Raw genomic sequence first — 12,159 nt, 5'->3', positions numbered from 1 at the left:
CCAGGAAGCCAGTTCTAATTCAAGTTCGATAAAGAGTTGTGGGTCATCCAAATTAGAACCATAGAGTGAACAGATGGTTATAGATGAGTCTAATTGGACCACAGCCCACCTACCATGTTTGTCAACTAGTCGGCGTCTAGGACTCCCCAAACCGGGTCTTGCCAAGATAGCAACTCCCCATATTTTAGACGTTTGAGATGTTGCAGCTATCAAATTAAATCCAGGAATTTTTAATAAATTTTTATCATGTCCAGCTATGTGAGTCTCCTGAATACAGAGAATGTCGACAGGATCCTGACATAATAATTGAAAAAATTGGGCCCTTTTCCTCCCATCATTGAGACCCGCTATGTTCCAACATCGTAGTTTTAATCTCCCCATTCTATACTATTTCCCGTTGACCTGGTCCCATCTAAGTTACATAATTTACACCACCACCAACCAACTTTACATTCAATATTCACATTGATATTCTTCTGACAGTTCTGATTAAATAAATTACCTAATATAGGATTCCTGTCAGTTAAGGGAAAAATTAGAGTGACCAAATAAGCTTTAACGTTTCTTATACTACAGATCAAGCTCATTTTTTCAATTTTTCCCCCGCTTCCCCTCCCCCCCTCCCCCTCCCACTCCCTCCAAACCCCAGCAACCCTCCCTCCACCCTCCTCCACCCAAATTGTGAGGCAATTAGACTCTATAAGAGTCTTTAGTGATGGAGAGACGCTCCCAAACCAGACTTGTGCTGAGTATAATCTTATACAAAAAAAACATAAAGAGAAGAAAAAGAAAAATATAAAGAAACATATCGAGACATTTAAAGTTTGTTTGATCTGATGCCTCAAAAATGGAAAACTCAATAATGTCAATAGTGTCCAGTAGTGTCCCTTATGCTCTCTTCTCTTCGCTGACTATTCTCAGATCCAACGATTGTTTTCTCTATTTCTCAACCGATGACCACTTAAAGTAAGCCTTTAAGTGAGACTGTCTAAAAATTATTTAGCAAAGACTGGATTCTAATGCTACTAAAACTTCACAACATGACAGGTTAAGACAGTTATCTGTCAGCAAATACACGATGTTACCAAATGCTTCTCTCACAGTGGTTCCCAAATGCACACATACTCACTGTGTGATTCTAGACAAACAACACTATCCCTTGCACTATACCAAAACACATTTCTTCATCTAGAAGAAGTACTACATTTTAGTATAGAAACATAACATAACTCATTTCACAAATTCATAAACAATGACTGGTTTCTAATTCTACCAAAATATAAAAACAGCACAGTTATCTGTCTGCAAACACATGAAAAACACAAATGCTTATCACAGAATGGTTTCTACATGCACACACACTGTCAATAAGATTGTAGAGAAAAAAAGTACTCCCTACACTTTAGCAGGAGAAATACATTAGTCTGATTAAAATCAAAATAGTCTACATACATCCCCTCACAATTAAATAACTCATCTTTCAAGTTCTTTTGTAGATTAAGAAGTATATCAGTCGCTCACCATATTTTCTTTTACTGAATCTCTGCACTGTGCACCTCTCAGCAAAAACAAAGAATGGAAAAGTTTCCTTTCATTTTCCACACATATACATGTAAACATCAAATCACAATCCTTCACACATAACCTTAAAAGCAAACACAGATTTCTATTGGTTAAACATTTCAACCCTTTCCAACTGAAATACATTTCAACCCTTCCCTCAATCTGCCTTCTGCCTGTTACCATAGAAACAGGTCATGAAACACTGCACTGAGCACACAGGTCAGAAGTTCAGCACACAATGTTGCTACACAAGAGAGGAAGTGTGCTTCACTTTTCAACATATCAGCTTATCATATATAATGTTCCTTACAATCTGTTTTTGTTAACCAATAAGAATCATACCTTTAAAAAACAGAAATATACACCCTACCTTTCAGTATACAGAGTAGTCATACAACCAATGATGTCTTGTCTTTTAAAAAAAAAATCTGTGGATCTGCGCACACAACGCGATAGGATGCGCAAAACCGTGCGCGCATTTCGCCTTTTTTTAAAAAAAAAAAGGGGGCCCAGGGGGTCCTTCTGGGACCCCCTAAGCACCTCTAGAGGGTCAGAGTATTTCCACTCTGCCCCCTTTATATGTTTTACACACTTTTTCCCCTTGCTTCTTCAGCCTCGCTTCTACCGAGGCAGAAAATGGCCGCCAACAGTTCCTGGTTTCGAATGTAGACAGACACTCGACAGCCAATTAGCATTCAGCGCGCGATTGGGAGGGTGCGCACTTGTTTCGGGGAGGGTGAGCTTACGGTGCGTGTAGGGTCCGCGGATCTTCCCCGGCCATAGATATTTATGTACTTTTACCTCTAATTTTCTCAGGAACTACTGAACGAATTCACAGCATTTATGCAAAAGGCACGAGTCTGAACTGAGGACTACCTCTTTGCCAAATTTGGTGTCATTCCGTTCAGCGGTTCGGGCTGTAGCTGTGGCAACAGATCCTATGGGAAATTGCATGGGGAAAACACATTTTGGGACCCCCTTTTTTCTCAGCCCCTGCTTGACGAATCACCACGAAACTTTCAGGGTGGGAGCGGAGCGGAGCTAGCCAAAAGTTTGGAAAATTTTGCGAGGATTCGTCAATCGGCGCCAGACTTGTTGGGAATAGAATGTTGCGGATTTCCTATGGAAAATAGGTCCTAACTAGAACTATCTGCTGGCAACCGCCAGTAGATAATATATATATATACACACATACATACACACATATATATATATATATATTCACTGAAAAAAACATAGGTTTCAGGGACGTTATAGTTAGAAATGAGCATTTAAAAAACCTTTTACATTTACAACGCAAATAGCTCTAACTCTTGTGAATGCAAAACCTATTACATTGCAAATGCTTCTTTAACTAGTAGTTGCATTTGCAGAGTGGTGGAGAAAGGGTGCTGAGCCTCCGACCAGCGCTCAGGAATTCTGCTGTGTAGGACTTACAGGAGGTACCAGGAGGGCTTCTTGGCCCCCAAAGTCCCTCAGGAGTAAAGTGGACTTCATCTCCCACCCCATAGTCTGCCAGGAGGCGCATTTGCAGAGTGGTGGAGAAAGGGTGTGTGGCCTCCGAAGACTTCTTAGCAATCCCACTGTGTGGGACTTACTGGAGGTAACATGCGGGGTAGTTGGCCCCCAAGGACATCCTTGGGGGCCAACTACCCATCCTATTACCTCCAGTAAGTCCCACAAAGCAGGATTGCTAAGTTCTCATAGCAGGTCACAGCCCCTTTGCCCACCACTCTGTAAACGTGCTCCCTGGTGTGCTCTTAGATGGGCATTGCAGTCACCTTCGCTGCGGGGTTGTCCTTTGGGGCCATCTAGCCTACCTATTACCTCCAGTAAGCCCCACACAGTGGGATTGTTAAGAAGTGGACACAGGCCATGCCCCCTTTCTCCACCACTCTGCAAACACACCTCCTAGTGTGCTCTTTGTTGGGGGATGAAGTCCCCTTGCCTACTGAGGGTCCATGGGGGCCAACTAGCCCACCAGGTACCTCCAGTAAGCCCCACACAGCTGGATTCCTGAGAGTGGTTTGAGGGCACATCCCCTTTTTACACAGTTGAAAAAACGACGCCTGGTGCACTGCTGCTTGGCGGATGAAGTCCACTTGTGTCCTGAGGTCCTCAGGGCACAAGAAGTCCTCATCGCCCCACCAGTAGTGCGCCAAGAGATGCATTTGCAGAGTGGTATAAAAAGGGACATGGCCTTGGACCACCTCTCTGCAATCCAGCTGTGTGGCACTTACTGGAGGTACCTGGTGGACTACTTGCCCCCCAGGGACCCTGAGCATTCAAGGGGACTTAATTCCCCAACTTAGAAAGTGCCATGTGGTACGTTTGCAAAGTTGTGCAGGGAAGGGTCAGGGCCTCCGGTGAGATGCAGGCTTTTATTTTTTTTAATATGTGTACAAGGGAGGCTGTGTGGCCCCCCTTGTTTTACTATTTTTGGGCCCTGGGGTTCCCATCCCAACCCAAGGCCCTCCCTTCCCTGGGCCACCATTGGCACCGGGGTCCCCATCCCCTGGGGCCTCACCAGCCTTTTTTAAAATTTTATTTTGGAGGGAGGCCCCCTTCCCCTGGCCACTTCTGGCTCCAGGGACCCCATCCCCCGGGGCCTGGCCATACTGTTTTTTTTTAGGAGGGGGCCGCGTGGCCCCCCTCCGAAGGCCAATTATGGCCCCGGGGACCCAGCCCCCGGGGCCAGCCTTCCTTTCCAAAAATAAATACATAATTTAATGGGAGGGGCCCATGTGGCTCCCCTTCCGGGCCACTTCTGGCCCCTAGGACCTCATCCCTTAGGGCCAGCCCTCAAGTTGGGGAGTGTGGGGGGAGCCCCTATACCCCCATGGTCCCGCTGGCTTCCCACCTGTTGCGGGAGAAGCCATTGCTTTTGGATAAGGTGAGCTGCTTACATGCAGCTCCCCTTGCCCAAAAGCAATCTGCTTTGCTTTTTGGAAGCAAGAGCAGGTTTCCTATGCAGGAAGCATATTTCCGGGCAGGAGCCTTGCTCCCTCCCTGTCATAGCAAATGGCAATGTTCCGAGGGTGGCCATCCTGGGACATTTCAGAAGCGAGCCCTGGAGGGGTGGCAGTCCCCAGGGCCATCAAGGGCCCCCTCACTTCATTTGCATAGCCCTGGGGAGGTGGTGGTCCCTGGGGTCAGGGGTCCATAATGGAACCCCATATTACCATACTCTATGCACCGTGGAGGTGGCGGTCCCTGGGGCTTGGGGGGGCCAACGAGGCCCCCACCCTAATTTCAAGAAAGCCCCAGGAGGTGGTGGTTGCCTGCGAGACCTCCCCACCCTTATTTCATTATGCCCCGGAGAGGTGGCGGTCCCTTGGGCTGCATGGGCCCCGTGGCCCGTGGGAGTCTTTGTGGGACCCCCTTGAGCAGGCCTAGAGGGTCCGGGTGTTTGTACCCTGCCCCCTTTCCTTATTTTTCATCTTCTTTTTTCTGATTTTTTGTGACTCGGTTACAGAGTCACAAGATGGCTGCCAACACTTCCTGGTTTAGAGTGTTGGCAGCCAATCAGAAGTCAGCTCGTGCTCGGAAGGAGTCACGAATCCTCCTTGGTGCTCAGATATATACATATTTATTTGTTTAAACTCTCTGGAACTACTGAACAGATTTACACCATTTAAAAAATGGTTGCTTTCTGAAACAAGAGCTACCTTTTTTCAAAATTTAGTGTAATTCCGTTCAGCAGTTCGGGCTGTAGGCCCGTCTAAAGTTTCCTATGGAAATTTACATGGGGAAAATGCGTTTTGGGACCCCCTTTTTTCTCTGCCCCTGTCTGACGAATCAGCCCGAAACTTCCAACACAGAAGCTGATTGGAGCGGGCCATTAGTTTAGAAGGTTTTGTGAAGATTTGTCAAACGGCACCAAAGATATTGGCAAATAAAAAAACATTTTTCCTATGGAAACTAGGTCATAACTATAACTACCTACTGGCGACCGCATTTCTACCAGAAGGTCTTTGTCAAAGCTCTGGCATACACATTGTGGCATTGTATTTATGGCATACAGTGAGTCACAGTGGAGGGAAAATTAAACATAGGAAAAAGACTTTGGGCACAAAAAATCTCATCAGTCTCAAAGAAAAAAGACTATGCAAGTCAAAAAAACTTTTTAAAAGACAATTAAAAAGTCGTTTTGTTCCAGAATTAAATAGAGAGTGCCTCACCCTTACAATAGAAAAGAATATATACAAATATATATGTACATGAATATGTAGGGTGAAAACATAGAAACAACTTCATAAAAAGGGAATTGCAAGTGCAAGTGGATCAGATCAATACAAAATCCCTTCTAATGCCCAGAAAGGAAACCTCCCCTCAAGAGTCATGATTTTAATTTTCATTATTGTTCATTGGTCCAGTGAGGATAGAAGACCGGTGGCATTAGGTGAGAGAGAGAGAGAGAGAGAGAGAGAAAATTCATGATTGAGCATTTCATTTCATTACAGTACGTGGTCCAGTGACCTTTGTAGTCCAGTGGCTTAGGTAAGAAAGAGAGAGAAAGGGTCAAGAGCAGCTTGAGGAGACAGAAAAGGGCTTAGGTAGTGTGGAAGGTCATAAAAGTATTGCAGGAAAGAGCACACATAAACCTAAGAGGTGAAGTGAAAGACAGTAAATGACAGGCTACCGTGGGACAGATGGCATTATCCTAAATGAACATGAAGCTCTTTGTCCTGGTTCGAACCTCTCGGGTGTTTGGTGTTGAGGCTGATTATATATTTGGATTTGAGTCTTCTTAGTGCTTGTTCCCTGTCTCAACCCGACTCTTCACGGGAATCCTGTCAATTCCAAAATATGAGATTTTTAAGTTCTCAGGTTTGGTGGAGCTATGTACAGTGTTGCAGTGTCTGGCCATGGGATATGTTGCATCATTATTCCTAATGGCCCTTAGGTGCTCCAAGATGTGTTTTTTCACCGGAAAGATCGTGCTCCCAACATACCTCAAACCGCATACACACAACAGGACATAGACAACAAACTTCATGTTGCAGTAATGAATGGTCGAATTTTGTGTTGCTTGCCATTTGGTAGGGGTACTGTCTTGACATTGGTACTATTGGCGCACGCCTTGCACTTCCCACATTTATGGAATCCTGGGAGTTCCCTCAACCAAGTGCTGCTGTGCTTTTGACTGTGTTCCATTAAACTGTGGACCTACATATCCCTCAGAGAGTTACTTCTGCGGTATGTGATATTGGCGCTCGGGGTGACCAATTTGCCAATAATGGAGTCCAGTTTGACTAAGTGCCAGTGTCCCCTGATGATGGCCTGGACCTTGGCACAGTCCGAATTAAAAGTGGTGATCAGTCTAATCACAGGTTCGGTTTCCTTCTTCTGCCTGGGTTTGAGTAGGGTTTCTCTCCCTACTCCACTCACCTTTCACCTAGCCTCATCCACCACTTTCCGTGTGTACCCCCTCTGGAGAAATCTTTCTAACATTATGCCTTCCTCTCGAGTGTATGCTTCTGGTGTGCTGCAATTACACCTAGCTCTGAGCAGTTCAACGTAGGGGATACTATTCTTCAGCTTGGGTGGATGGTGACTTTTGGCATGGAGGATGCTATTCCCGGCTGTTGCCTTCCTGTGTAGGCTTGTCTGTATGGTATCATCCAGTACCTCTACACTGACGTCAAGGAAGTCTAACCTTGTCTACTAGTGGTGCTTGTAAATTCTAAGTTCAGCTCATTGTTGGAGATAGCCAGAAGGAATTTGACAAGGGCATTCTGAGGGACATCCTAGATCAGGAAGATGTCATCAATGTATCTGGTCCAAAGGACCATATACTTGGTGCATTCATCAAAGTCATGTTCCCAGTCACATGCACACTCCCACCACCCCATAAAAATACAGGTGTTGCTTGGCGCGAAGCAACTGCCCATGGCAGTCCCAGACAGTTGCCTGTACCACTGCTGGCCATGCAAGAAATTGTTATTTTCTAGACAGAAATGGAGCATCTCAAGCAGCATATTGGTGTGATCATATGTGGCAATAGGTCTGTCCCTAAAATAGTGTTTGCAAGCAGTGATGCCTAGGTCATCGTTGATGCAGGTGTACAAAGACACCACATCCACAGTGGCCATGATGTAACTTGATTGCCACGGGATGTCCGTGATCTTGTATATGCAATCCATACTGTCACGGCAGAAAGAGGGCAGGCTACACACATAGGGAAATAAAAAATTATCTAGATAGATTGAAGTGTTCTCAAGGAGGCTGTCATTAGGAGAAATAATCGGCCTCCCAGGAGGATTGGTGGGGTGTATATGCACTTTCATTAACATGTAAAAGCATGGGGAGACAGGTTTTTTAACAGTTAAAACAATATTTCATCATTGTTCGAAAGCCCAAGGGTGTGCCATTTGGACAGCATGTTGTGGAAACAGTCAATGTTGGAAAGATATTGGCCCACCGTAGTTCTCATGTAGCTGCCAGAGAAATCAAGCTGTCTCTTGGCTTCGGCGATATACTTTTTGACATCCCACAAAACAACATTTCTGCCTTCTTCTGAAGGCTTGATGATGAAGCCGGTAGCTTGCTTTAGGGATTCAAGTGCCACTTTTGGCCTTTAGTTAATTTCGTCATTGCCCCAATGTTATTTCCAGTTTTGAGTTTGAGCATGTCCCGCACTACCGCCTCCTGGAAGGAATCAATGTTATTGTGTGGGGTGCTGGGGTTGAACGTAGATTTGGGTTTAATATTACTACGGCTTCTCCTGACGGTTTCCAGGTCCAGCTCCTCCAAGAGTTCCCATTCTGATGTCCAATCCCTATCCCTCAGTTCAAGTTACATCAGAGAGGCCAGGCCCCCAATGTCCCCAATGGAGAGGAGATTGGCTGATGTGTTTGATATGGCAGAATCACTGCCAGTCATCACCCATCTCGCACACCCCTTGAACCTTTGAGAGTATGTATTTTAAAAAGTTTCCTAGCAAATAAAAAGACATCAATGTGGTATATATATAGTATAAAAAAGTTGCAAGTATATAGTTATAGTTAGAACCTAGTGGGTCATTATGATCGAGGAAGGCTCACCACTGACAGCCGTGCGGTGATGGGCCTTCCACCATCAGACTGCAATTTTTCCCCCACCAAATTACAATGGCGGGGGACCCAGACTACGACCATGGCGGATGCAAAGACTGTCCACCACGGAACCACCACAGGCAATCGGTACGATTGCCTGGTGGAGCGGTCTGCATCCATAAAATGGTGGTGGTGCCTAGCAGGCACCATCCGCCAAATTAGGATGCTGTCCTCAGCCAGCCTCTCTGTGGAGGGTAAATCACCATTGAAAGGCTGGCAGAGATTGGTTTTGGGGGCCAGTTGCGGGCCTCCCTTGTGTCTGGGTGGTTTTCTGGGCACGGGGGGTGCCCATAGTACCCCCTTACATTTTACCACACCAAGTGGCAGGTACCATATGGTGCCTGTCACGTAGTGCAGTGAAATGCACAACATGCATTTTTAACATCGCTGCGGATGCTGCAATCAACAGCACCCGCCGTAATGTTAAAGTGCACAATGCGACCGCCATGGTGGCGGTGGCATCCAAATTAGGTGTGGGTCCACCGCATGCACGGCAGGCAGTCCTGATTCCCACCATGATGGGGGGCGGACTCAGGTCCCCCGCCATCATAATGACCCCCCTAGTTTCCACAGGAAGAGCGTTTTTTAATTTTTTTATTTGCCAATAATTTTGGTGTTGTTTGACGAATCTTTGCGAAATTTTCAAAACTAATTTGCCATTCACTTCAGCAGGTGTGTTGAAAAGTTCAAGATGATCCGTCAAGCAGGGGGTGAGAAAAAGGAAGGTCCGAAAACACATTTTCTCTATGGTAATTTTTACAGGAAACTTTAGACATGGCTACAGCCCGAACTGCTGAACGGAGTTTCACCAAATTTGATAGAAAGGTAGCCGTTGGTCCAGAAAGCACCCTTTTTGATAAATGGTGCAAATCTGTTCAGGATTTTCAGAGATATATAAAGGAAGTTCCAGTTGTATATCTGGGAATGCGGCGGATCAGTGGCCCCTCCTTATCTGGTGCTGAGATCTGATTGGCTGTCAACACTTCCAGCCGGGACGTGTTGGAGGCCACCTTGTGACTCGGTTGACTCGAGTCACATGAAAAAACATTTGATAAAAAGAAAAGGGGGCAGGGCAGAAATACCCTGACCCCCAAGGCCTCTTAAGTGAGGTCCAACAGGGATGCCAGGGCGAAAAAAGCATTTTTTTTTGTAAAACAAACAATTTGGTCCCTGACTCCTGCCATAATGTTTTTAAAAAATGAAGCATGGGCTCCTGCACTACATTAAATATAGACCCCCATGTGGTCCAGATCCCGGGGTCATGATACAGCTATATCAGGGGGGCACATGGGCCACCCCCTCCTGGGGTATACTACTGCCCCGGGGACCACCACCTCCCCAGGACTTCATTGCAATTAAATGTGGGGAAGGCCTGAATGGCCTTCCCCACTGTCCTGGGGACCATCATATCCCCTGGGCCTATGATTTATATAAATGGGTGGCCTCTTGGATCCCCAGCTCTGGGAACCACCACCTCCCAGGACACTTAACAATAGGAATGCGTGGGGCCTGCCCACCCCCAGCTGCCCTGGTGATCACCACTTCCCTGAGCACTTAACTGTCGGAATGCAGGAGGACTCGCCCCTGATCTACCCACAGCCCCGGGGACCACCACCTACATACATTATTTTTTTCACATACAGGGGGGTCGGTGCACAAACATAATATTTAAGGGGTCTGTTACAGGCACTGACCCCTGGGGACCACCCACCACCCACCTACCTGGGGCTACATGAAAGAAAGGAGGGGTCAGCATGGCCCCCCTCCTGGAGCCATAGAGGGCCAGCTCCTGCAATGTCCAAAGGTGGCCACCCCCAGGGACATTGCAGTTTGCTATAGCTAGGCGGGAGCGCCTCTCCTGTCAAGCCAAAGTAATTACTTCTGCTTTCAGAAAGTGAGAGCACGTAAAAGTCTCTCACTTGTGAAAAGTGCAGCAGAATTGCTTTTTCACAGAGAGAGCTGCATGCTAGCAGATGGGCCCCGGGACCGAAGTCAAGGGAGGGTCTTTAAGGGCCAACAAGGCCTCCTCTTATTTCCAGTAAGCCCCACACAGCGGGATTGCTGAGAGGTGGTCGGAGCGCATGCCCCCTTTCATCACCACTCTGCAAATGCACCTCTTGGTGCTCTGCTGGTGGGGGATGACATCCCCGTGCCTCCTCAGGGCCTCAGGACTAAATGGACTTCTTCCCCAACTAGTAGTGTGCCAAGAGGCACATTTGCAGTGTGGTGGAGAAAGGGTTTGTGGCCACTGAAAACCTCTCAGCAATCCCACTTTGTGGGACTTACTGGAGGCAACAGGAGGGGTAGTTGGCCTTCAAGGACCATCAAGAGCCAAGGGGACTTGATACCCCAACTGGAAGTGCACCAGGATGTGAATTTGCAGAATGGTGGAGAAAGAAAGCTTGGCCTCTGACAACTCCTCTGCAATCCTGCTGTGTGGGACTTATTGGGGGTACCAGAAGGGCTTCTTGGCGCCCAAACTCCCTCAGGAGTAAAGTGTACTTCATCCCCCATCCCATAGTCTACCAGGATACGCCTTTGCAGAGTGGTAGATAAAGGAGGCGGGCCTCTGAAGACGTCTTAGCAATCCCACTGTGTGGGACTTGCTGGAGGTAACAAGAGGGGTAGTTGGCCCCCAAGGATGTTCTTGGGGGCTAACTACCCCTCTTGTTACCTACAGTAAGTCCCACACAGTGGGATTGCTAAGAGGTCTTCGGAGGCCATGCACACTTTTTCCAACAGTCTGCAAAGGTGGCAAGTTGTGGAAATAACCAATTTCTTTTTTACCTTTGTTTTCACATTTTTACCTTGTGTTACTGTACACTTCTAAAGTGGAAGATCCATCCGTTTCCTGCTGAAACCCTAATCGTTTTATGAGTGTGCACTGCCTCCATGGTCAGCAGTGTGATTGCCATGCATTTGAAAGATTCCAAATGTGTTTTCACATATAAAGGAATAGCATACATCACTGGCAGCAGGAGTGAGGTCTAGTGTTGACAACATGGACATCTATTTGAAGCTAAATGAGGTGACACTAACAACCTTTGCTTCCCCCTTTTGGCCGCCGAGACTGCCTTTGCGACCCCTGGCCTCAGAAGTGCCAAAATCAGTGCCACAAACACAGATTTAGCTCACACTTACAGTGAATAGTGTCTTATTCACTATTAGTGTATTGATAAATATGACAGCTGGAGCTGGAACAAGACCCTTGTTGGCAGGTATGTATGGTGTGTGCATGCTGGTGGGTCATTGAATGAAGGCAAATAAAAACACTTTCAGTTGTAGAATATACATTGGTGCTCTCATGTGATAGTCATAAGCATCGGGGACATTAAACATCAAAACCAATAAAAAGACAGCAATTCAAAAAATATAGATGTCAACATAAGAGCAGTTCAAGATATTTATGTACATACATGAAAAGGCAAGTCGCCATTGTGTTTGCATACACCATAATAAATGAAAGGAGCAGTTACAGGTAAACAACTAAAAAGTGATC

The sequence above is a fragment of the Triturus cristatus genome, chromosome 5_2 (genome assembly GCF_964204655.1).
Source record: "Triturus cristatus chromosome 5_2, aTriCri1.1, whole genome shotgun sequence".
Classification (NCBI taxonomy): domain Eukaryota; kingdom Metazoa; phylum Chordata; class Amphibia; order Caudata; family Salamandridae; genus Triturus; species Triturus cristatus.
The sequence above is the reverse complement of the archived record's forward strand: the minus strand, read 5'-3'. Positions refer to the sequence as shown.